The sequence below is a fragment of the Brachyhypopomus gauderio genome, chromosome 8, assembly GCF_052324685.1.
Source record: "Brachyhypopomus gauderio isolate BG-103 chromosome 8, BGAUD_0.2, whole genome shotgun sequence".
Lineage (NCBI taxonomy): Eukaryota > Metazoa > Chordata > Actinopteri > Gymnotiformes > Hypopomidae > Brachyhypopomus > Brachyhypopomus gauderio.
The window spans coordinates 6,802,050-6,829,310 of record NC_135218.1 but is presented as its reverse complement, the minus strand read 5'-3'; the positions used below and the strand labels follow the sequence as shown (position 1 = coordinate 6,829,310).

At 47.1% G+C, this 27,261-nt stretch overlaps 1 long non-coding RNA gene across 1 annotated transcript; it reads right to left on the bottom strand.

The window, feature by feature from the left end:
- Positions 1–914: 914 nt before the first annotated feature.
- Positions 915–10,726, bottom strand: LOC143521323 (uncharacterized). Its single transcript, XR_013132715.1, has 3 exons — positions 10,484–10,726; positions 1,880–1,991; positions 915–1,649 (listed from the first exon to the last, which is right to left on the bottom strand). It is a non-coding gene; the product is annotated as an uncharacterized LOC143521323 (long non-coding RNA).
- Between the last annotated feature and the right edge of the window lie 16,535 nt (positions 10,727–27,261).

Below are 27,261 nucleotides of genomic sequence, written 5' to 3'. Positions count from 1 at the left end.
TTGTTGACGGGGGGGGCGGGGGGGCGAATGTAAATTGTTACCGGGAGGATGTAAAATAGACACGAATTAAGTATTAGGCTATATCACGATGGTTGGCGCCAGAGCGAACTAGTAACTCATTGAATCATAGATGTGGATCAGAGGTAAATAAACTAGATTTTTTTTTTGTCGACGTGAGAAATCGGATGTGTGGCGTGTGAAAACGGTCAAATGCGTGTGTCTCACGCATTTGGCAACCCTGCTCATTACACACATATGTTATAATGTAGTTCTCCTGTAGTTCGTGTTTGTAGTGGTTGGTACAGCACAAAAATTCTTCGTGCGACATGCCCTCATACGCATATCGCACGTAAACGAGCAAGTTGTCTAAATCTGCGACGTCTAGGGATTCATCTAACTGCAGTGAGAAGCATTTACTCATTTTAATTCTCTCGGTCAATGTTTGTCTGACGTTGTCCACCATTTCATCAATTCTGCGAGTGACCGTGTCGTTTGAAAGATGCACCAGGTCGAACTGTTTAGCGACATTTTCTCCGCACATAATACGAGTAATCCCTTTTAGTTTCTGAATTTCAGGACTTGTCATAATTCTGTTTTAATAAAAAAAATGTGTTGTGTAAAAAAAAAAAAAAACCTCAAAGCATCTTTTATTTTCCGAGTTCATCTGGCGTACCACCGCGGGGTGCTCTGCGTACCACCAGTGGTACGCGTACCACAGTTTGAGAACCACTGCCCTAGAGTATCCCCGAAAAGATAGCAGATTACTACATAATTCAAATAAGGCACAAGGTGATTTGTTAGCTATGGTACTGTATACAATATGCTGATGTCCTTTGCACATAACATCTTGCAGCTCACAGTGAAGTATTAGCTGTTTATTTGAGCAACATGTTCTTATCTACTTATACAAACACTGTAACCCTATATGGCACAGTAGTGTCTGGGTTTGGGAGTTTTTACATGCATTAGTGTTATTGTGGAGATGAGAGTGGTCTGCCATCCAGATATATGGAGCCATGAGTTTTAATATGAATCCATATTAGAATGGCACAACTGAGCAATCGGAGGGACTGTGAGCGAGGTTATATCAACTGTTCTAGACTAGCCGGGGCCAGTAATTCAAAAACTGCCAACCTTGTGGGTTTTTTTCTCGTGCAGTGTTGTCGAGAGTGTACCACGCTCGGAAAAACATTCAGCAAAAGGGGATCTTGTGGATGTAAACAATTCAATGATGAAAGGGTCAGAAGAGGATGTCAAAAATCATTCTGATGACCAGGCGGTGCTCAGAGAAACAAATTGCAGCTGAATATAACGTTAGAGCTCGACTAATGTGCACAAATGCAAAACGTATCGCACGGATGGGATGTAACAGCAGATGACCCGTTGCTGTCTAACGGAAACATAACAACAAGACTCCAGCGGCCAAACAATCGTAAAAACTGGATCGCCGGACAGTGGAAAAACATCTCCTGATCAGATGAACCCAGATTTCTGTTGCACCGTGCTGATGGGAGGTTCAGGAGGGCTTTTCTGGCGTAAGCAGTATGAATCGATGAGCTCTTCCTGTCAGGTGTCAACAGTTCAGCTTGGTGGAGGAGGAGTAACGGTTTGAAGAATGTTTTCTTGGCATACCCTGGGTCCTCTGACACCTGTGGATGAAAGTTTGGACATTTTGGATGTGTGACACCAAGATTTTCCCTTCATGGCAGCTGTTTACCCCATGACAGAATGACACTTCCAGTAGGACACTCCAACACACCACAGGGCTTGATAGTCATGGATTGAATCCAGGAACATGACAGCCAGATCTTCCCAGATCTTAATCATATAAAGCATCTCTGGGACAAAGCAGAAGAGGCCGTTCAGAGCATGTCTGTACCTCCATCTAATTTGCTGCAACTGCAAGAAGTGATCCTGTCCACATGGGCCAAGACTCCTGCAGACGGATTTCAGCATCTAGAGGAGTCCACGCCATGATAAATGCTGCTGTTCTGAAGGCCAAACGAATAACAAAGTGGCCATTCAGTGTATATATTCATATATTTGATAAATCAGCAAATTTATTATACGTATTTTTAATATACTTCATCAATCAAATCAATATGTATTTGTCACATACATAGTTATGCACAGTACAACATCCAGTGAAATCTTGTCCAGTGACTTAAAAATAACAGGAAACATAATAAATTTAAAAATGTAAAAGGTTCTCATTTATTTTACAATAGTTTAATATGATTTTATAATGCTTTCTCTTTTACATGGCACTGTGTGTTGACATATGAGTGCAGACTCAGGAAGGTGTTCATGTTCATGGCTGTTTGTGACTGAAACATTCACAGTGCACTGCAGCACTTTCATATAATTAAAACACGCTTTTGTTTTTGCTAATACTGTGTGACCTCTTGGCAATTTAAATTTCATTAAATTTCAAGTCTGCTTGCACGAGGCAGCCTAACAGCCTTGCAGGCTTTCTTTAGTGTGCCGCACTCAAACCTCTCGTCCACAAGGTCTTATAAGTGCCCAGAAGGCTAGAATAAGAGTGTTGCATCTGATTGTTGCATGTCCCTCCTGTAGAGTGTGTTTCACAGACGCAGTCAGTGAACAACAGTGATGAAGAAGAAGTCCTCAAAACACTGCTGGAATCCTTGGAATTAGTTCCTTAGTTTGCTAAGGAAAATAATAAACACTACAAAATAAGGGCCCGACGGTAAGAGAAGGAGAGAGTTTTGTAAATACCTTTAGAACTTGTAAAGTGAATTAATTTTCATTTAAAGTATTGGATCTAAAAATGTCATCCGATGACCTGTAAACATGAATTTAATTTACAGTATGTTTAATTTCCAGTTAACAAAAATAATTAAAGGATACAATTTGTATAAAATAATTCTAAAGTTAATTTATGGTTTAAAAATATGATAAAATCATTCAAATTATTCAAATGTGTTTGCATAGTGGAGGTGCAGAAGACCCAGGAGAAAGCCCAGCTGTATAGTAGCTGTAGTACTGGTGCCGTCTACATTAGGTTCTACTGTCCTCTGTTCTGTGGCATATAGGCTACTGTGTGCACAATTACTGAATGAATTCTAGGTTTGTGCAATTGTGTGACTATTGTGTAACTGTGTTTAACTTTGTTTCACAGGAAATACACAGCAACTTTGGCTAAGTAAAGGTGCAGAGAATGAGAATCTGACCTCCCCTCTATGTGTTTATATGTTTTATGGGTTTTGAGCATTCTTAATTTCCTTGTGTACACTTTTAAACCCTGCAGCCTTATTCCACTACAAACAGAATCAATTTCTGTCTGATAACTCAAGTGGATATCTGCATGCATAACTATCACTCTTAATACCCTGGCAATATGAAATCATGGGCAGTTTTAATCAAGGAAGGGTTAGGGGGTTCTTTTTGACCTCTGATGTAATCCAAACTCCTCCCATAGCAACTTGGAGCGTGCAATTGGCAATTGGCGTGTGCGGCCCGATTTAAGCAGAACGCTGCTGCGCACACACATGCTAAACGGGCATTTTTCATGGAAATTGAGGTCAGACCATTTTTGAGTTTGACATTAAATGGGTGTTGTGGGAGAACAAACTCAATCAGCTCCTCAAAGGGGCTGTGTGTGTGTGTGTGTGTGTGAGAGAGAGAGAGAGAGAGAGAGAGAGAGAGAGTGAGACACAGAAAGAGCCCGTAGCCTAAGTGCTGGTCTCGCCTGAATGTAATCCCCAGGTGGAAAGCTGTGCTGGTAATGAGATATAATATCTCTTGCCATGGGAGTGGTCCTATTCATAAAGCACAAGAGGAGACACTGTTTCTGTGGCATTTGCAGTCTAATTGGAAACTCTTCTGTAGCATTAGGTGGGGCAGCACGTGCTGAACTACAACATCCACGTGCTGAACTACACCACGTGATGAACTACACCATGTGATGAACTACGTCACGTGCTGAACTACGTCACGTGCTGAACTACACCATGTGCTGAACTACACCATGTGCTGAACTACGTCACGTGCTGAACTACGTCATGTGCTGAACTACGTCACGTGCTGAACTACGTCACATGCTGAACTACACCATGTGCTGAACTACGTCACATGCTGAACTACGTCATGTGCTGAACTACACCATGTGCTGAACTACACAATGTGCTGAACTACACCATGTGCTGAACTACGTCACGTGCTGAACTACACCACGTGCTGAACTACACCATGTGACGAACTACGTCACGTGCTGAACTACGTCACGTGCTGAACTACGTCATGTGCTGAACTATGTCACGTGCTGAACTACACCATGTGCTGAACTACGTCACATGCTGAACTGCGTCATGTGCTGAACTACACCATGTGCTGAACTACACCATGTGCTGAACTACGTCACGTGCTGAACTACACCACGTGCTGAACTACACCATGTGATGAACTACGTCACATGCTGAACTACGTCACGTGCTGAACTACGTCACGTGCTGAACTACGTCATGTGCTGAACTACACCACGTGCTGAACTACACCATGTGCTGAACTACGTCACGTGCTGAACTACACCACGTGCTGAACTACACCATGTGATGAACTACGTCACATGCTGAACTACGTCACGTGCTGAACTACGTCACGTGCTGAACTACGTCATGTGCTGAACTACACCATGTGCTGAACTACACCATGTGCTAACCTACGTCATGTGCTGAACTACGTCATGTGCTGAACTACGTCATGTGCTGAACTACGTCATGTGATGAACTACACCATGTGATAAACTACGTCACGTGATGAACTACACCACGTGATGAACTACGTCACGTGATGAACTACGTCACGTGCTGAACTACGTCACGTGCTGAACTACACCATGTGCTGAACTACACCATGTGCTGAACTACGTCACGTGCTGAACTACACCATGTGCTGAACTACGTCATGTGCTGAACTACACCATGTGCTGAACTACGTCATGTGCTGACCTACAACAGCCATGTGCAGCAGAACAGTTGTGTGTGTTCTGAAACTATTCTGAGCCAGAGGTATAATTCATAACTCTTAAAACGGGGTGATGGCAGATGGTGTCACAAACACAGACATGCGATCGTGCATCAGGGGCATTGATGTGCCCTGTCAGCTTGTGTTCAGGTGGGCTTTGCTTTATTTGAACAATTATTGTTATCATTAATGTCTATCATGATCGGTTTGGTTCTGGGCAAATCTTCCTGCTCTGATTTAATCTCACTATAGAGGCCTACAAATCTCTAAACTTTGGCTCTTTTACGAATGTGCCACCACATGGCAAAACTTTGGTCACGTGAGCTTAACCGGAAATGCTCCATGGTGATCAGGTACTCTTAGAGTCCCGTGGTCCAAATGTCACGGTTCCAATAAACGGGAAGATACCTCAGTGGGACACGAGGAATAGAATGAGACTGTCTAAGCGTGAATATACACACAGACAGATATATTATACTGTGGCTCTACTACAGAAGAACACCAGCGATCAGAGTGTTTAGGGAACTCAAGTGAAGTTTGTTTTCCCTGTGATGGTGGGGTGAGAGGAGAAGGTCTGGCAAGAAGATGAGTGGTCTTTCAACCTTCTCCTGCTCCATGCTATAAGCATCATAACACCATTCCCCACACCAAAGGCAATGTGGCTTCAGTCAATTCATATTAATCTGCTCCTGTCAAGGCACTGGCAAGACTGTCAGAGGCAGTGCTTAGATGGTGGAGATGGAATATCACGTCCAAAGACAACTTCCCACATGGTACATTCCCCCCTGCTATTTTCCTCTTTCTATCTCTCTTTCTCTCTCTCTCTGTCTCTCTCTCTCGTTCTGCAATTACAAGGTGTAGGTCCCACTAATGAGGAGCTTATCTTAATGTAGCCATAATTCCATTCGATGGTGTTTGATGTGTAGATTGCAGGCGGCCAGCGGCTGCATGTAATAAAAGATAAAGCAGCGAACACAATATTGATCGCACCACGCTGGCTCCAGCGTGCCCACGCCATTTCGACACGTTCGCGGCTTTATCTCGCCAAAGTACAATTGGAATACGCGACATGTGGCGTTTGCCTTAACAGACGACCGCTCGGGCGTCTAGACGGCACGAAGGACCTGACGTAAAAGAAGAGAAAGACAAAATAAATACGAGAAAAACAAGGAAAAATGAAAAAAAGTACAACTGAAGAGGAGTAAAGACTTGTCAACACAGCAGAGGGAGTGTGTGTGTGTGTGTGTGAGGCAGGGGGAGGGGCTGTTTGAGGCAGGGGGAGGGGCCGTGTGAGGCAGGGGGAGGGGCTGTGTGAGGCAGGGGGAGGGGCTGTGTGAGGCAGGGGGAGGGGCCGTGTGAGGCAGGGGGAGGGGCCGTGTGAGGCAGGGGGAGGGGCTGTTTGAGGCAGGGGGAGGGGCCGTGTGAGGCAGGGGGAGGGGCTGTTTGAGGCAGGGGGAGGGGCCGTGTGAGGCAGGGGGAGGGGCCGTTTGAGGCAGGGGGAGGGGCCGTGTGAGGCAGGGGGAGGGGCCGTGTGAGGCAGGGGGAGGGGCTGTGGTAGAAGGCTGCGTAGCGGAGATCAGCGCCGGCCAGTTTTGCTGCCATCAGGTCTGTAAATCAAGAAGAGGCGAGGCCGTCTAAGGCTGGCGCCAGACGGGGAGGGGCGTTGGCCCCGCTCGGGGAGGACAGACGGGTGGAGGGAGCGTGTGCCCACGCCCGTGTCCTCGTCCTGATGGACTGAGACGTGCAGGCCACGTCCACAAAGCCTTGGGACGGACGCTTTTAGGGACAACCCGTCTAAAGTAACGTTATACTGCTTTCAGCGCTACTACAAACGTACGGCCATGAGGACATTTGAAACGATGTACGTCATGGATGGCGATGACCGAGACACTCTAGATGGGACACAATAGCGATGCTGCACGTGGACCGGAGGAATGGGGGAGGGGTCTCTACTGTAACAGCGTAAAACACCGCCAGCACAGGCTGTTCCTTCCTGACCCTAATGCGATCGATCAAACCACTTCCCCCAAGGCAGGAGTTCGATTCTCATACAGATGCTTACCGCACGCCTGAAATTCATTTGTAATGTAGCCGAGCGCGATTGTGCATCGGACGAGGCGGTTTCTCGGACCGGCTTCCTCCTCGTTAACCGGGAGCCGCTCGGACGGGTTTGAGGCGGAGCGACGGCGCTGGAGGGGTGCTGCTGGAATTGTGCTAGGGAGGCCGGACGCTCGGTCCGGAAAAAGCGCGCGGTCCAGTCGAGCTTTTGTTTTCAGGGGGAGGGCTGGGGTCAAATCTCTGGAGTGAACAGCATTACAGAGGGAGCGCATGGGTCTTTTTTTTCCATGCTCAGCTCCCACTATGTGTGTGTGTGTGTGTGTGTGTGTGTGTGTGTGTGTGTGTGTGTGTGTGTGTGTGTCTGGGACGACATGGTGTGGGAGGGGGGGTTGGGCGTGTGGGTGTATGCGTGTGTGTGTGGGATGACAGGGTGTGGGGGGGTTGGGCGTGTGGGTGTATGCGTGTGTGTGTGTGTGTGTGTGTGTGTGTGTGCATATGCATGAGTAAAATGGAGGGGGTGTAGGTTAGTTAGAGGAGCACGCAAGCATAATAATGGCCGGAATCGGAAACTATTACGCTAATGCACTGAGATCTCGTTCGGTTTTCCGCTTACGACGTCGTGGATCTTCTGATTACTCATGCGGTTTAGAGCAAACAGTATATACAGTTGTACACCAATACGGACCCGAGTCAATTACTGCACAAGTGCAGGTCTGCCGGGCCGCACTCCCTGTTTCAGGATGCATCAAATCAATTAGACCTAATTGCCGTGTCCATCCATCCTCCCACTGTGAACAGTGACAGCCGGCAGATTCACCCCCACAGACGAGGGGCGGGCGGAGCGGGTGGAGGTGGCGTAGGCCGGCCCGATGGCAGCTAGACTGGCGCAGGAGGGGCTGCAGGTCTGTAAATGGCTGCACGGCGCCTCATTAGACCTGACATGATTTGACATGGGTTGTCAAGCTTGGGCCCTTAAAGCAAACAACATGTGAGTCTGTGGGTTTGGGCCAGGCACTCAAGCACTAGCTACGCCCCTGCACAAATGTGCGTGGACAGCCGTGCTCGGACATGTGCGGTCTCACGGACATGTGTGGTCTCACGCGCGCATACACCCCATGCACTCTTGTATTAATACGCTTGTGGCTGTATCTCTCCAGGGCATTTTCCCTTTACTGTATCTAAATAATCTTAATCCTCACCAATTAAGGCTCCTTCACAGTATTTACCAAGTGAGGCCTATTTTTGTGGAAATAATCTGGTTTTTTTTTTTGCACAAGGCACTCCCCTCCCCCCAAATATATAAAAAAAATATTTCTCTACTGTGGCTATCATTGTAGAGAAATTTGCTCCTCATCGAGAGTGCATTCACACACACACACACACACACACACACACACACACACACACACACACACACACACACACACACACACACACGTACGCACAGATGCCATCTAATCTCGAGAGGCCTGTGGCAGAGGGATCAGCCCCCCCCTCCACATCAACATCATCCACCAACATGCACTTCAACACTATCAGGTAGAGATTCATCCACGCGCCTCTCACCGGGGGGGATTTCGCAGGCGCGTGTGCGTGTGCGGGAATAGCCGCGAGGACTCCCACCCTTTCTGCCAAAATGTCAGGGCCACATATCTTAGTGAGTCATATCTAAATGCCAGCCAAAACTGTGCGGAAATAAACACATATGCTACACGGGAGCCGGTGAGAGCGGGGGTGGTGGGAGGGGGGGGCAAGTTCACGTGGCAACAAAGGTCAGGTGGCAGGATGTCTGTAGTCCAGCCGGATCTCACCTGAAGGTCTTCCAGTGAGTGTTAATTGCGGCTCTTTCTCCACCTTCCCTGCTGGAAATCATTTCAGCCGTATTGGCCCATGTCGCCATCGTTAGCACTAAAGGCCCGCCATGTTTATGTCTACCACTAATGCGCCTCGAAACACAGTCTGTCTCCAGTTGCACAATCTGCCGGAAAAGGTTCTTTAGTGCAGCGGGGCGCCATTTCTGTTTATTTCATTAGGGAGTGCACAAGGCCCTGGCTACGTACCAGCAGCACATGCTTGATGAACACGAGGCTCGCTGGCCATCTGACGCCGTGGCCACCCGGAGGAGATGTGGGCCGCGGTGCAGCCCGAGGAAGATCAGCTCCGAGTTCATCCTCCGGGCCCGCTGCCTTAGAGCTTCATGTCCCATAAACACGTTAACTCGGACAAGCCCGCGGGCCCCAGGGAGACACAAGGGACTACCATACATCACCACTCGTTTCCAGTGCCATGAGAGAATTGCGAGAAATGTCTGCCTTCCTCTCTCTCCCTCTTTCTTTCTCTCCTGCTCTCCCTCTTTCTAACGCATTTTCTCTCCCTTTCTCCCACTTGCTCTCTCTCTCTCTCTTTTCTCTCTCTCACCCTCCCTTTCACCTTCTTTCATTCGGTCCCTCGTTTTCTCTCTCTTGCGCACCCTCTCTTTTCCTCACCTATCCTCTCTCCCTCTTTCTCCAGCTCCTTTTCTCTCTCCCTCTTTCTCCCTTCCACTCTCCCTCCTCTTCGCCACCTCAGCCTTGACTCTCCTCCCTTGACTCTCCTCCCTTGACTCTCCTCCCTTGACTCTCCTCCCTTGACTCTCCTCCCTTGACTCTTCTTGAGGGAACAAAAATAACAGTCATGTGTGACTGTGCACTTCAGGACTTTGTTCCCAACTTTCCTTATTTAACCCCGCTGCCTCCCTCTCTCCCTCCCTCCCTCCCTCCCTCACTCTCTCTCTCACATCTTTTTTTCTTTCACCGGACATCTGTTCACTAATTTTTCATGAGGAGGGGGAAAAATAAAGAACTCTGATGTATGTGGGATGAGCGGTCTGCAGGAGAGGAGAGGTTGTGAGAGAGACGTCTGCTAGGACCAGCTCTCCGCACCGGCTCTGCAAAGTCAGGCAGGCTCTTTTCCGAGCCCACTTTGCCATTAAAAAGACAACCTTTGATACCGAAACATCACCACCGCCACTGCAAATTATACAGGAGGTGGCCCACACCTTTAGCCTGCCTGTTCTGTTGGGTAATGTACTGGTCTGTCACTTCCCCCTTTCCCCCAGACACATTTATATAGCACGCTCTTTTTAACATCGTCATGGTGAGTGTGTTCAGGAAAGGATATTATATTTTTCTGATAAGCCAGAAAAAAAGGGCTTTGTGGCTTCAGACAAGCTCTGGTGCTTCTTTGGGCTTGCTGCATTTTAATGAGAATGAATGGAGGCAGTCAAGCCGAAAATCCACGCCAACACTAATATTTAGAAAATGCCTGCCATCGTAATGCACCACGCAACATCCAGATACGAAACGCGTGAAATGGCTTAATGACAGCCCTGTGTGTGTGTGTGTGTGTGTGTCTGCATGAGACATATCAAGATACCCATTAGACATATCAGGTTACTCACCAGGATTTCCTATGCAACCACTAGACAGCAATTCTGTGTAATTCGAATCGACTGAACAAGGAGCACAAAAGGTGTGGCCATAGCAACATGGACGAAGACCACACATATGCTCGAGTCTTTAACTCTGAAATGTTGTAGCTATGAAGTTCTAGCTGCTGCCTGCAATTTGACGGCTCCTGTGGACTCTAATTGTTCAAAACGATGGAGGATCAATTTGATAAAAGTGCTGAAACCCAAAATTGGCAGGAAACACACAAATAATGTCATCGTTTGTCTCCTTAACAGCCTGCACGTTCTCCGGGCAGCCAATATTTTCAAAGATCTACGATAGGGCACATAAATATTCTCCAGTCGTTGCTCAGAATGGCAACGATGTCATTGATTTTATCTGCATTTGAGGCACCCGCCCCCCACTCAATTAATTAGCAAGCCCTGTCTCCCATTTCACTTCCTTAATTAGGCGTGAATTAACGAGCTGCTCACTAACTAATCAAAGCGAATAGCTTTCAGCAATTACGGCCTCGTCCAATCACCAGGTGTCAAGATGAAGCAGGAGGAAGCGAAATATACAGATGCGAGTACCAGCGGCTTTGATTAACGGGAAACACCGCCGAACAAAATGCTCACCAATGATAAGTGAACAGTCACTGGAAACTAGGAACACTGGATTAGCTTTGATGCACACAGCAAACTTTGAAATGCGTAATTGGCAGTCAAACAGGCGTAGATGGCGGTAAAGAGAACACAGGACGCGCAGGTGTGTGGCAGGTGATCAGAATGGGGGCGGGGCTGCGGTTTCCGCCTCTGAGCTAATGGCAGCTCGAACGACCGATTTAAATCGTTTATTATTGTTTATGTTTGCAGCTTTGTTAGCGTTTCTTGTGGAAAATAAATGAATCACCCACGTTATACGAAGAAAAATCTCAAAGGTGGACAATTCTGAGACAACAAAGACAGAGGTATCAATTGGACTCGACGGTCTGTTTTTCCAATACTTTTGTTATTTTGCATTAGGACAAAATACAACAATATTTGTGCTAACTGCCACACAATCAGATATACTGTATTTTGCAGTGCTGGCAGGACTGATAAGTGTTCAAGGTGTTGCTATACCGGATAGTTAATTAAAACTGTGAAGAAAGATCAATGTGGAAAGAAAAGCCCTGTGGTATGTGCCTGCAGTCACTTATGTGTTACCCTTAAACTACTTAAGCAAACAAAACTGCTGGTGTTTGGCTTGAGGGGGCTCTTAAGAATAATCTGCCAAAACATTCAAATTAACAACACATCTCTTTAATCTGTGATTATTATGCAGGCAAAGGGAGACAGATTTTCAAAATGGATGTTTTCTAATTGAGAGACGTTGCTGCCCTTAACTGTATGTAAGGCCCGATTCCCTGTTCTGGGTTCCGTGTCCTTGTTCATTCGGTGCACAATTTGCCACCTAATTTCACTAGCTGCACCTTGCCATGGACGCCTGGGGGGCGGACGGGCGGTAGTGGTGTAGATGAGGATGGAAATTGCTTTGCATGCATTTCGTTCTGTTTTGATCTGAACGTGCTCTTCTTGTTGATCGGATTTGAAAGGCCTCTGCGGTCTTTCTCTGCTTTTTAGATTTGGGATGTTGGGGTCACAACGAGTGGCCCGCATTAGAAACCATCCCTCTGTTTATTCCTTTGAGATGGATTAAATGAACAGAAGTGTTAAGTGCCCACTACCGAAGAATGGGTTTGCATTACGGTAGTAAACATATGTTTTGGTGATGCATTTGGTATTCTCAATATTTATTGAAACATCTTTTCAAATGAGAAGCTGAAACTGTCCAGGCCCCTTTGCTCATTACCTGACAGTCGTAAAGAAATGTCTGTCTACAAAAAGAGTCTCTCAATAGGGCCCAGAAGTTGTCCAGTTTACCTCCAAAAATCAGATCTACAGACGTGAGCTGGCCAGCAAATGTGGACTTGAGCGTGTGTGTGTGTGTGCGCATGCCAAAGGAGTGTGTGGCCAGCTTTGGTGTTCTGGCTGGTGGCTGGGCAACATCTTTGGCTAGGCCTTGGGGGGGTTCAGCGGAGCGCGTCTGCTTGGCAGAGGAGATCGCAAACACCCCAGACTCAGTTCTGGATGCACAAGAGCTGAAGTCTTCTCCTAAATCCACCCTCCAACCAGATCTTGGATGAAGCCAGCCAATAAGAGGCAAACTTTGGCCTGTTGGATAAGGTCACTCGAGCTAGTATTGCGGGTTTGAGTGGGCTGTTTTTCTTGGACGCTCCCTTTTTCGGTCTCATTCTCTGTCCATTGGACGATTTAATTGAATCAGTCTTGCAGGCGAAAAAACATTTTAAATCATAAACTCTGGAAAGAGGCGGGGCCAAATCCTCGGTATCCACGGTATAGGTCAAGTTGCTCACAAGGCAGAGCTGCACTTGACCCTGGGTAAAACGCGTGGCACGTTGCTTAAATGTGATAAATGGCCCTGGGACAGACCTGACCTACCCCTCTTATTGGTCCAGCTGGACTAAAATGGCCAGACATTAGTTTTGGTAGACCTGTCTTTTACCGCTTTGCCTCATAACATTTAAATCAAGGGAAGTTCGAATACACATTTGATTGTTGCTATGTTTAGATGGAATACTTTTTTCTAATCAGTTGTCTTATACTTTTGTTTTACTTGTAAAGCACAGTGACTTGTTTTGTGTATGAAATATATAAAGGTGATGTACATACATATAAAGCTGAATACATTTGCCTTGCCTTAACAACTCTTTGAAAACAAAATTGCTTTATAAGGCATGTTCTTTGTAAGAGCATTTAGCAACCCTGCAACAATGCAGATTAATTCCCAATCTTGCACAGAATGACAAAATAATGTCATGCACTGTTTTGAACCTTTCCTTTTTTAAAACCTTTGCTTTTTTCTTAAAAGAAAAAAAAACCAGATTCCTAAGAAACTTTAAGAAATGTCCTTCAGTCAGAAAGTCACACTGTGCCAAATTTGGTTCTTTTGGATCTTTTTCTCATATTAAAAATGATCTTCTCTCTTGTTTAAGTGAAAGAGAGTCAGTGAGAGAGAGAGAGAGAAAGAGAGAGAGAGAGAGAGAGAGAGACAGACTTTGCCAGCATTTCTGTATTAATTAAAGATCTGTGAGTGGAATGACACTGCCGTAGCCCCATTGTGTCAGCTCACGCTACGTAGCTCTTGGTAGAGGTGGATACAGGCAGACAGATATTTCTCATCTCCATTCAGAACAAAACATGTACACTGATACCAGTTCGCAGGTTCTCCTCTGCTTCAGATGAAAGAACTGTGTTCCCAAGAAGAGGAGTAGAACAGATGACTGTGCTCACCTATGGTCCTTTTTAGCATTTATTTTTGCATTTATCTTGTTTGTTGCTGAAAATAAAAAGGAAAACTCATCACTGAAGGCTTCTGATATAGCCTCCACGTGTTCAACTGAAAGGTGAGGGTATCTCCTCCTAGGCCTCTGACGTGAGAGAGAGCACGCGTATAGCATACATAATTTAAGATACAGTCTTGCCTCATCGAGCAATCCCCAGAAATCCACTGTTTTTTTTTTTTTCCATGGCGCATATAGTGTTGCAGGATTTCAAAGCTTTGAGGGAATTCCTGCGAGCCGAGCACACATCTGCCGCTGCGTTTGTTCAAAAGAATGCAAATCATCTCTCGTTTTCCCGGAAAACCAGGGCGTAGCATCGATTTGAAGGGGCTTGTTGGAGACACAAAACATGAGGGCTCGGCAGTAGCTGGTGGCCTCGTCGCACGTCACACGCGTGAGACGTGACCTGTCTGACGGGACGGCTGCTGGGGCCGTGGGAGGGAGAGGCCAGGCGGAGGCGTAGCTGCGTTTTCTTGGGTGGTTTGGTTGAACACGTGGTTCGCGACTCACGTGAACAACGCTCTACCTGAGAGACCACAATACAAAAACGTTTTTAAACGCCCAGCTGAGAATTTGAGCTGGTGGATGTAGCCACTGATTTTAAAATACGGGAAAAAACATGGTGTACTGTACCAACATGTTCTGCTGTATACCCAAAAAGAAGAGGTAATAATTTTGCTATAGGCCATACCCTCCAGTGACCTGTCTGTTGTCTTCTGGAGTTGCTAGAATTTTCTTTTAATCATGAAGTATGAAATCTTTTATATTGAAACTTTGTTTGCCATAGCCTTATGCATACTGTCTTCATACCCTTTAGATATTAGGAGTAAAATATGTAGTTTCTATTCAAATTGTTTTGCTATCCATTACTTGGGCACAGATCAATAATCAGAAACAGGTTGACCAAGGGCAGTTCATATTTATTGCGATGATCTGGACTCCCCGTGTTTATTTTGACTTACTCAGCAAGCAGGTGCAGTGTAGAACATACGCTGGAAGAATCTTGACACATCCTCAAATTACTCCCTATTTTGTAGACATAGGCATTCATACATATTTAATAACCTCACACAAAATCCTGGTTCAGACGTTTTGTTAGCAGAGTGCTCTGGTTGACACATTTTGGGATTGAGAGCATGCCTACTAAATATATTTGTGCTGACCAAGCAGGTGGAGAAGTGCTACGTGCACTAATGCACTGATTGGTTGGCACTATTGTCATCTGTGTCAAGGCGAGGCCTCAGAAGCAGAAGAGAGATAAAAAGCCAGACTCCATTTTGGGACATCGGACATCCCCGGGATTTTATCTAAACAGCTACAGAAGTATGACAAGACAAGACAAGGATGCTAGACACACACTTAAAACGGGTTTAACTTCTCCTTGTCAGGTAGGTTCACATAAAAACCCAAACACAATGAAGGTCCTGACAGTTCTTTTGTTTCATTGGCCTTCAACAACATTATGGTGCCAACAACATCAAGCCAATTCCCCGGTGTCTCTCTTATGTCAGGCAAGAAGCAAAACAAAAACAGCTTCGAGGTGCCTTCTAACAAGCAAGCCGCCATGATTCAGTCTTTCGATCAACCTTGATAACTCAGGATAAGTTCTGGCTATTGATCAGTGGCTTGTCAGCATTAATGTTGCATTAGATCTAGTGTTAGGCTCTCCTGTGGGCAAATGGTTATGATGTCGGTGGCCAACAATATTCTACATTTTGGTGGTGGAAGGGAGGATGGTCCAATTTCTAAGAGGTTTGAAACAAGAAGCACAAATTTAAAACCATCAAGGTGTTCAGCGTCTACACATGTACCCATTTCAACCTATAAACATCTCCTGATTTATCCAAAGAGCTCACCTCCACAAAGAAAGGAACCTAATTAGTGAAATCAGATGTTATGGTGCATGATTGGAATTAATAGCAGATGACACTTAATCAGCAGGTGGAGGGTCCTCGTGCTGCATTCTCTTTGTCCTGTGCTTCTGTTGGAGAAAATAAAGACATCAACAGCCAACAAAATCACTCCAATGCCTAATTTCCAGCTTCAGGATTTCTGGTGTTACCTTGATATAGATCATCTTAGAGAAGAAAGCCTTGATGAGATTAAATCTGTATTTGGGATGTTTTCTGTAGTGTTCGGGAGGCCAAGCGTTCACTGTGAAGTTAAGAGAAGTGGGGACAGTTGGACTTCCAGTTTGTGCATTTATGGCCAAAGTACATAGCACTTACTTACTGGACATCTCACATATGAGATAATGTCTCAGGTCTGACTGACGGACTCATTCATTCATTCATTCATTCATTCATTCATTCATTCATTCAATGTTTTTAGTGTCCACACTAAAATGATAAACGTCGTAGTAGATGGCACAGTTTAACCCCAAAGTTTAGCTTATGATTTTAGCCGTTCTTCAAATTGCACGTGCTCAGACATGATCAGTAGATCACTGCTGTGATCCATTGCTTAGTTGCTTTCGTATTCTCTTTTAAACTTTCATTAGGTCGGCTAAATTGCCTTTGCTAATTATCACTTTCTAAAAAGAACTGGGACGTGCTGAGCAAGTACAGATGGTGCAGAATCTGAGACACTAGATGTTGTGAGCCTGCCACTGACATCCAGTAACAGGTTGTCACTGTCTCCGTGACTCCCACTGAATGTGATGAAGGGGTGAGCAAGATCTCGCCTTTATCAGCACTGCGCGGCGCCCGCCTTGGCAACATGTCAATAATGGAGCCTTTCTCTCCTACCTAATGACATTAAGACATATCTGACTGTGTGGTGGGGTATCTGACAAGATATGCATTCTAGCTGCCCAGATGGTCATCTCTCTCTCTCTCTCTTTCTCTCTGTCTCACACCACCTCTCTGTTGTCACTTGTGTTTTTTTTAATCCCTTTCTGGGTTCTATTCTCTTTGCGTGTCGGATTGTTCTCCCAGCTTTGGGAGCAGATCAGGGGTGTCACAGGCTGGTGTTTTTCTGCCTTTATCTTGGACAGCCAGGGCTGCCTCCCCCTCACCTGGTTCAGCTACGGCCCTTCAGGTTGATGAAGTCCGGTGGCAATACAGTAAACAGGCTCCATATCAGGCTCGCTTTGGTGAGGCTCTCTCTTCTCTCGCTTTGGGTGGCCCTCTGCTGAAAGCTGCCACAGGCCCTTCGCTCACACCAACGTGTGTGCGTGTGTGTGTGTGTGTGCATGCGTGTGTGTGTGTGTGAATGTGGATGCAAGCACACAGTGCTGTTAGCACCGCAAGTGCGAGGATGCTTGTACAGATATCAATCATCCGAATTGCCTTCTTAGCTGTGCGGGAGAAGAACGTGGAGAGAGATGAACACGGAGAGAAGAACGTGGAGAGAGATGAACGCGGAGAGAGATGAACGCGGAGAGAGATGAACGCGGAGAGAGAGGAACGCGGAGAGAGATGGACGCGGAGAGAGATGAACGCGGAGAGAGATGAACGCGGAGAGAGATGAACGCGGAGAGAGAGGAACGCGGAGAGAGATGAACGCGGAGAGAGATGAACGCGGAGAGAGATGATCGTGTAGAGAGAGGAACGCGGAGAGAGATGAACGCGGAGAGAGATGAACGCGGAGAGAGAGGAACGCGGAGAGAGATGAACGCGGAGAGAGAGGAACGCGGAGAGAGATAAACGCGGAGAGAGAGGAACGCGGAGAGAGATGAACGCGGAGAGAGATGAACGCGGAGAGAGATGATCGTGTAGAGAAGAACGCGGAGAGAGATGAACGCGGAGAGAGATGAACGCGGAGAGAGATGAACGCGGAGAGAGAGGAAAGCGGAGAGAGATGAACGCGGAGAGAGAGGAACGCGGAGAGAGATGAACGCGGAGAGAGATGATCGTGTAGAGAAGAACGCGGAGAGAGATGAACGCGGAGAGAGAGGAACGCGGAGAGAGATGAACGCGGAGAGAGATGGACGCGGAGAGAGAGGAACGCGGAGAGAGATGAACGCGGAGAGAGATGGACGCGGAGAGAGATGGACGCGGAGAGAGATGGACGCGGAGAGAGATGAACGCGGAGAGAGAGGAACGCGGAGAGAGAAGAACGCGGAGAGAGATGAACGCGGAGAGAGAGGAACGCGGAGAGAGATGAACGCGGAGAGAGAAGAACGCGGAGAGAGATGAACGCGGAGAGAGATGGACGCGGAGAGAGATGGACGCGGAGAGAGAGGAACGCGGAGAGAGATGAACGCGGAGAGAGATGGACGCGGAGAGAGATGGACGCGGAGAGAGAGGAACGCGGAGAGAGATGAACGCGGAGAGAGAGGAACGCGGAGAGAGATGAACGCGGAGAGAGAAGAACGCGGAGAGAGATGGACGCGGAGAGAGATGGACGCGGAGAGAGATGGACGCGGAGAGAGAGGAACGCGGAGAGAGATGAACGCGGAGAGAGATGGACGCGGAGAGAGATGAACGCGGAGAGAGATGGACGCGGAGAGAGATGGACGCGGAGAGAGATGGACGCGGAGAGAGAGGAACGCGGAGAGAGATGGACGCGGAGAGAGAAGAACGCGGAGAGAGATGGACGCGGAGAGAGATGGACGCGGAGAGAGATGGACGCCGAGAGAGATGGACGCGGAGAGAGAGGGACGCGGAGAGAGAGGGACGCGGAGAGAGAGGAACGCGGAGAGAGATGGACGCGGAGAGAGATGGACGCGGAGAGAGAGGAACGCGGAGAGAGAGGAACGCGGAGAGAGATGGACGCGGAGAGAGAGGAACGCGGAGAGAGAGGAACGCGGAGAGAGAGGAACGCGGCGTGTCTGCCTTGCGTGCCTCCTATTTCATAACTCTCTTTTAGGTTTAATGTTTGGAAATATTGTTGGAACTAATTGTTCACTAATAGGATGAGAGGAGCTACTCACATGACTTTAACGTTATAATTAATGGCACGGTTCTACAAAGCTCTCGTTTCAATGGAACTATTAACTCATGGCTTACTGCACGAGAGAGCTTTGTGGTCCATTGATAACTGGCAGCAGTATGTTTAATTGCAGAGATGTCAGGCAGCATTGTAGGTATAAGACATGACTGCATTTGAGAAATTCAACAGGAAGAGGAAGTTCTATGATTAACTGCTTGGCATGTGAATATCATTTGACAGGAAGCAGTCTGCCTCATGGCTGTATTAATATTGAATGGATATTTGAGTGCTAAAGCATAAATGAGTAGGAGTTAAAGTCATTATTATAGAAGATAAAACTAAAGCTCACAAAAATGTGAAATAAAAAGTGACCTGTTCTCAGATCGCAAAACATGTCAAAATGAAAATGCCACAGGTACATAAATCATAAGATTTTGTGCTTTTCAGTTTGTATGCAAGTCTCAAACCTTTGAGGTTCCTTGATTTGTAGGTATTACAGTTGTCTTCTGGCCCTTCAAACCCCCTAACGTCCATTTATATCTGTATTAACACTTCAGGAGTAGCAGGTGGTGCACGAAGGAGAATGAGAAACATATGACTGAACTACTCGTTAGCTCGTGACAGCCAAAGGCCTTGTAGTACAGCAACAAGCCAATAAAGTCATCTTATATTTCGTGTATTCACAAACACATGCATAAGCACACATTGACAAATATACACATGAGGCTGAAACCTTTCAGGCATTGCATCTGAATTTGCTTGGTCCCATATATAATGAGTTCACCTGAGGCACAGGAAATTAAATCACCGTCTCCAACAAATAAAGAAACCAGTGTTCTCCCTTGAATTGATCATACACTCAACCCTTCAGGCTACCCACTTAGAAAGCTTTGACCTTAGGGTAATGATAACAAAGCCATTTTTAATGGGAAATGTACCCAACAAAGGCCTGTTCAGTTTATGATTTAACTAGCTTCATAAATGTCTGCTTGAACAGAATACATTTATAAATGTATATCATAACAAAGCATGCTGTTAACACCAGGTCTTTGTCCAAAACCACGACAAAATGATCTGTCATGAAAGAAGCTATAGTCATACGCAATGTATACACTCAAATGATTTCACACAAGTAATACCTGATAAACCATCCAGTGAGTATATAAAAACAGTGGCTAAAACTGTTTGCAAATAATAATGTGTTGTTGCTTTGCTCAAAACAAAAAATGAACAAAACTTAACAAAAAATGGTTCGATGTGGCTGAGATGTCTTATCACATGTGATATGGAAACCCGAACTGTATCTTCATAAGGCGTAAGCTGCAACACAAGAGTAAACATTGCAGGAGCTCCCGGGTTTGCTGCCGCCATGCTGAAGATGAGAGAATTCGTCATTCGTCTTCCAGCAGTGGTACGGTGTTCAGGCTCTGCTAAAACGCCGTCTCCCTCAGGAGGTCCTGCCATCTGGATGAGAGGAAGGAGGTGAAGCCACACACTCCATATCTGCGACTCACACACAGGAAACAAACCTCACCGGTGACCTCCAGAAGAAATGGAGGTTTTTTGAACATCTTACTGTTTTACTTTCACGGCCTGATGTTGTGATTCATTGTTTTAGTTAATACGGAATATTTTTACATTTAATTTAGTAATTTTGTGATATACAACTGAATGGGCTGACATCATTTGCATTGTACACTTACGTAATGAAGAACAGAACTCAAATTTATCATGTTTCCTGTGACATACTTAATCATTAAAATATGCCTAAACTAATCACGTTCTCATTTTTCAGTCTAAATCCATCCTAAACTGCCCATGATGTGATGAATATTTATTATGCTTTGAGCTCGCAATGGAGTGAGGACACTGCAATGCCAGCTATGGAACTTATCACATTCTTCCATTACTCCAGTGTGTGTATGTGTGTGTGTGTGTGCATGTGTGTGTGTGTGTGTGTGTGCCTACGTCAGAGGCGCCACCGCTTAGCGATAAGGTCCCTGGCCCTCCCGTTGCATCACTGGGTCTGGCGGCTAGATGTGACAGGAGTCGGAGAGCTTAGGAAGTGACTCTGAAGTGTGTGTTCAAGTGTATGCGCGTGTGTGCGGGTGTGTGTGTGCGGGCGCGGCCGGCGACCGCTCGTGGCTCCCGGACTGAACCTGCCTAATTCAGATTGTCAGCTTTTGGGAGCGGCGCCATTGCGGAGCGAGAGCCGCCTCTCATCACAGCCCACAATCAAACACCTGTCACCCAGGATGAGTCCAGCAGCGCGGGCCCTTCGGAGCAGCCCGGCCCAGACACGCCGCGCACCAAGATGACACGGACGCCAAAGAGCTGCTGCGAATCCCCTGAGCACAGATTTGCGACGGCGCTCCTGCCCTGGAAACCAAGAAGAAAGATGATGTAGGGATGAAGATGGTTAGGTCTCTAAAGTGAGGAGATGATGTTAATATACGAGGATGACTGGACAGGAAGTGGGGAAATTAGCTCCCCTACTGCTTGAAGATAGCGAAGTTGTGAGTGTTTAATGAATTCATGCCGTGTTCATTTACGACCAGTTTAATGAAACTGAACTTGGCAAGAAGTAAAAAAAAAACTGAACTCAAAAAAGTTATATACTTTTTATATAATATTTTATACTTAGAGACTAGGTGCCATAAAAATGTTAGAGAAATAATTTGGTAATATTAGTAAAAATATTTATGTAATAAAACATTAAAAATGTTAATTTAGTTTAAAAATTTTACATAAATTTATTGTTTAAGATGAAACCTGTAATAAAGTTAACCATTGGCTAATCAACATTTTAATCCAGACGTATTCACTCTTGCTCTCGTTTCCTTGTTGTCTACTGATTCTGCTACATAACCTTGCTTTCACCCCCTTTCAACAACCTGCTCCGTGACATTTTCAACTAGTCCAACCAAACCTTAAGACTCAGAAGAATGTGGGTGCTGACCAACCTTCATCTCAAACTCTAGTTCTCCACATAGAGTTCTGCTGTCTTCTGTCTGCTCCTCACACAGCTGCTCATCTTATTTCTTACATTTTCAAGCTGGATGTTTAGTATGGAAGCCCATTCCCGCCACCTAAAATAAAAAAAACAGCACATATATATTTTTTTCTCATTAAGTAAATTGATATCTCATTATTTCGAGATAGTCATTATTTTGAGATACTAAGTCATTATTTCGAGATAGTATAGTATCGAGATACTATAGTATGTCGAAATAATGACTTAGTATCTCGAAATAATGACTTAGTATCTCAAAATAATGACTTAGTATCTCGAAAAATAATGACTTAGTATCTCGAAATAATGCGATAGCAATTTACTTAATAATGAGAAAAAAAAATATATGTGCTGTTTTTTTATATTTTAGGTGGCGGGAATGGGCTTCCATAGTTTAACATGTTTGCAGTCGTAACTTTGTTTTTGTTTGAGCTGAGTGGTTCTGCGTGTGACCAAGGTTGAAATTATGTCCTCCACCCTCCACCCTGCTCTCTCCACCCTCCACCCTGCACCCTGCTCCCTCCACACTGCACCCTACAGCCTCCACCCTGCTCCCTACACCCTCCACCCTACACCCTCCACCCTGCTCCCTCCACCCTGCACCCTCCACCCTGCTCTCTCCACCCTCCACCCTACACCCTCCACCCTGCTCTCTCCACCCTGCTCCCTACACCCTCCACCCTACACCTTCCACCCTGCTCCCTCCACCCTGCACCCTACACCCTCCACCCTGCTCTCTCCACCCTCCACCCTGCACCCTACACCCTGCTCTCTCCACCCTCCACCCTGCACCCTCCACCCTGCTCTCTCCACCCTACACCCTCCACCCTGCACCCTCCACCCTGCACCCTACACCCTCCACCCTCCACCCTGCTCTCTCCACCCTCCACCCTGCACCCTACACCCTGCTCTCTCCACCCTCCACCCTGCACCCTCCACCCTGCTCTCTCCACCCTGCTCCCTCCACACTGCACCCTACACCCTCCACCCTGCACCCTACACCCTCCACCCTGCTCTCTCCACCCTGCACCCTACACCCTCCACCCTGCTCTCTCCACCCTGCTCCCTACACCCTCCACCCTACACCCTCCACCCTGCTCCCTCCACCCTGCACCCTCCACCCTGCTCTCTCCACCCTCCACCCTACACCCTCCACCCTGCTCTCTCCACCCTGCTCCCTACACCCTCCACCTTCCACCCTGCTCTCTCCACCCTCCACCCTGCACCCTACACCCTGCTCTCTCCACCCTCCACCCTGCACCCTCCACCCTGCTCTCTCCACCCTACACCCTCCACCCTGCACCCTACACCCTCCACCCTCCACCCTGCTCTCTCCACCCTCCACCCTGCACCCTACACCCTGCTCTCTCCACCCTCCACCCTGCACCCTCCACCCTGCTCTCTCCACCCTACACCCTCCACCCTGCACCCTACACCCTCCACCCTCCACCCTGCTCTCTCCACCCTCCACCTTGCACCCTACACCCTGCTCTCTCCACCCTCCACCCTGCACCCTCCACCCTGCACCCTACACCCTCCACCCTGCTCTCTCCACCCTGCTCCCTACACCCTCCACCCTACACCCTCCACCCTGCTCCCTCCACCCTGCACCCTCCACCCTGCTCTCTCCACCCTCCACCCTACACCCTCCACCCTGCTCTCTCCACCCTGCTCCCTACACCCTCCACCTTCCACCCTGCTCTCTCCACCCTCCACCCTGCACCCTACACCCTGCTCTCTCCACCCTCCACCCTGCACCCTCCACCCTGCACCCTACACCCTCCACCCTGCACCCTACACCCTCCACCCTGCTCTCTCCACCCTGCTCCCTCCACCCTCCACCCTGCACCCTACATCATCCACCCTGCTCCCTCCATCCTGCACCCTCCACCCTGCACCCTACACCCTCCACCCTGCACCCTCCATCCTACACCCTACACCCTCCACCCTGCTCCCTCCACCCTGCTCTCTCCACCCTCCACCCTGCACCCTACACCCTCCACCCTGCACCCTACACCCTCCACCCTGCACCCTACACCCTGCTCTCTCAACCCTCCACCCTGCACCCTACACCCTCCACCCTGCACCCTACACCCTCCACCCTACACCCTCCACCCTGCTCTCTCCACCCTGCTCCCTCCACCCTCCACCCTGCACCCTACATCATCCACCCTGCTCCCTCCATCCTGCACCCTCCACCCTGCACCCTACACCCTCCACCCTGCTCTCTCCACCCTCCACCCTACACCCTCCACCCTGCACCCTCCACCCTATACCCTCCACCCTGCTCTCTCCACCCTGCTCCCTCCACCCTGCACCCTACACCCTGCTCTCTCCACCCTGCACCCTCCACCCTCCACCCTGCACCCTCCACCCTATACCCTCCACCCTGCTCTCTCCACCCTGCTCCCTCCACCCTGCACCCTACACCCTCCACCCTGCTCTCTCCACCCTGCACCCTACGTCCTCCACCCTGCTCTCTCCACCCTCCACCCTGCACCCTACACCCTCCACCCTGCACCCTACACCCTCCACCCTGCTCTCTCCACCATACACCCTACATCCTCCACCCTGCTCTCTCCACCCTGCACCATACACCCTGCTCTCTCCACCCTGCTCTCTCCACCATACACCCTACATCCTCCACCCTGCTCTCTCCACCCTGCACTCGGCTCCCTTCACCCTCCACCCTATAGTCTGCACACTACAAATATCTTCCCTCTTTATACTCATTTACATAATGTCCATATAATCTGGCCCATCATAATCTCGCTAGCAAGGCAGTTTGTGCCTGAATCGTTTGCAGGGATGGATTACCGGCCAGATTACTGGTCAGATTAGCAGTCAGAACACTGACTTATCCAGTGGTGTCCGTGTGTAAGACTGATCACAGGTCCTAAGGCAGCTCAAAGACTGTGGAAACACCACTGCAGCTGTAAAAACATCCCTAGGTATACAAATCACTAAATCAATAAGGTCAGAAGGAAACCTCTATAAAAAAGGAAATATATTTTGATGGATATTTTTCTTAGATATTGAATGCTTTGTCTGGACAGGGCAGACATGAATGTAAAATGTCTGTTTAATCGGGGTTATGCATTATGGAGTTATTGCATCAAAAACTTTTTACATTTTCATATCATCTGTATCATACTTGTAAAATACTGTTGTCAAGATTCCAAAAGAATATTTTCCACAGTGTTTGATGATGGTGTTAGCTCTAGCCAGCTAGACAGTGAATTAACCTTTTGGTAGAGATATGGTTTACGGTTTAAGGCATAAAAATGTGTTAATGACTAATGGGGAAACAGCTACTTAATCATAATGTGAGCAAACAACATGAATGTGCTGGAGGGTTTTAAAGATGAGTTAAAGGAATCTTAAATAAAGTGCTTTTTCCCCTCAAGCAAGTGTTTCATCAGCTCATTTGGCAGACACACTCAGCCAGAGCGACTTGCGCGTATATCAGTATGATAGGACGTGTGCTTGCTGGAATCTGAACACATGATGTTCAGGTTTCTCCACCTGCTCCACCAGGGGAGCTACAGCAACACTACATGGTGTTCTTAGAGGATAACGTAAGAGGACAGCACAATTAAAAGTGGATAACACTACAACTGTACTGGACTCCAGTACTGGAAGCATATGCAAAGCACTGAGCTTTTGAAATCCCCAAACAGACCCTAATGTTGACTCTTTCTCGTGCTTTTTTTTAACATTTAATGTGTATGTAATTTTATTTGCCGTAATGAATCAGTAGCAGTGGCAACATTGGTAATTCCTTTAATCTGAACACATTTATCCAGGATTATCTCCAATTCACAGCTCAACTGCTTCATTAGTTTACACAGACTGTATATGTAGGCGCTGATTAATTTACATGTAGTCCAGCACTAAAAGATGAAAAAATACTGTACACAATACGAGACAAACACAGACACAAACACAGACACAAACACAGACACAAACATTTTACATGTTCAGGCAAACAAAGCCACTTCACTCCAATTGCGATGACGTCCATGTAACTACTTTCTGCATTAAGAAAGATTTTATTTAAAAACTCATAATGCAGTGTATTTTTGGTCATGAAATGTGTGTATGAGCACAATGTCGTGGCTTCGAGGAGACAGAAGATATGTTTTTTACAGACGGCGGGACTCTCCATGACCTGCTGTAGACTGTACCTTAACTTCCTTCGAGGAGACAGAAGATATGTTTTTTACAGACGGCGGGACTCTCCATGACCTGCTGTAGACTGTACCTTAACTTCCTTTGTTTTTCGCACTTCCATCTCAATGGCAACACAATCCCTGAGATGGCGTAAGACTTCAGAGTTGAGGCACTACCAAAGCCACACATTCCACTCACTATTGCACTGACACTCCTTTCAGTCAGTACCGCTGTGATTAACGCTAACATCAGCTACACCTGGAGGAACCCTGTATCTGATCTCCCTTCTCCCCCTGTGACATATTCAAAGTCAAAGACAAATTTATTTGTATAGCATTTCTTTTTTTCACAACACGTGTTATCACAAAGCAGCTTTACAAATGTTTGGATCCAGATCCCAAAAGAGCAAGCCAGTGGCGACAGCAAGGTAATCTCCCCGTCCCCCCCCTCCGGCCGGGTGGATTAAGGAAGAAACCTTGGAAAAACCTCCAGGGTCTCAAGAAGGAACACATCTCCTTGGGCGGCCCAGCGTGCAAAACAGTTCATGCTAACTGTACTGACTATATATAGTCTATATAGCCCGTTCAGATCAGAGTCTCAGCCAGTCAAGATCAGAGTTTCAGCCAGTCAAGATCATAGTCTCAGCTGCCCCTGTGGGTCCAGGGTGGGCGAGTTGTTTCTGCATCCACTGGAAAAGAACAACTTCCCTAAACTCTCTCCCTGGCTCTCTCCTGGTTACCATCTCCAGGGAGAAGCCATCTGGGTTGCCTTTGGGCTTTTATTTTACATTGTTGCGGATGGGTTTGTGCTCTTATGCTAGACTAGCCTCATTTTCTCTTTTTTCACTTAGTTGTTTTAGTTTATTTTCTTAGTTTTCATTGGATAAAGACCCCCAAGTCTGACCTCCAGTTGTTGGGTGTTAGATTTCAACTCAGGGTATAAGGCTCTGATATTATCAGTTAAACTGACTTTAAGGTACAGCAAACAACCATGTGTTTGCTAACTTCTAACCGACTGAAATTCGTTGATAGATTTCACAGCAATGTGGTGCTCAGTGCTGATGATTTCAGATGTGCCTACAACATCTTGCTCACTGCTGTCTGCTGTTTTCAGGGTTGGTTGTTCGTACGGAGATGCTGCAGGCCACCTGGGTGCTTGTGTGTTCTTCAGTTCCCAGGAAGCGCACACACTGTCATACTGATAAATATGCAAGTTGCTCTGGATTCGAGTGTCTGCCAAATACATAAAATGAGCCCAACATGAGGGAAAACACTTCATTTAGGCTAGGTCCCGCTAACTTATCCTAGTTTACCCTTTAGCAC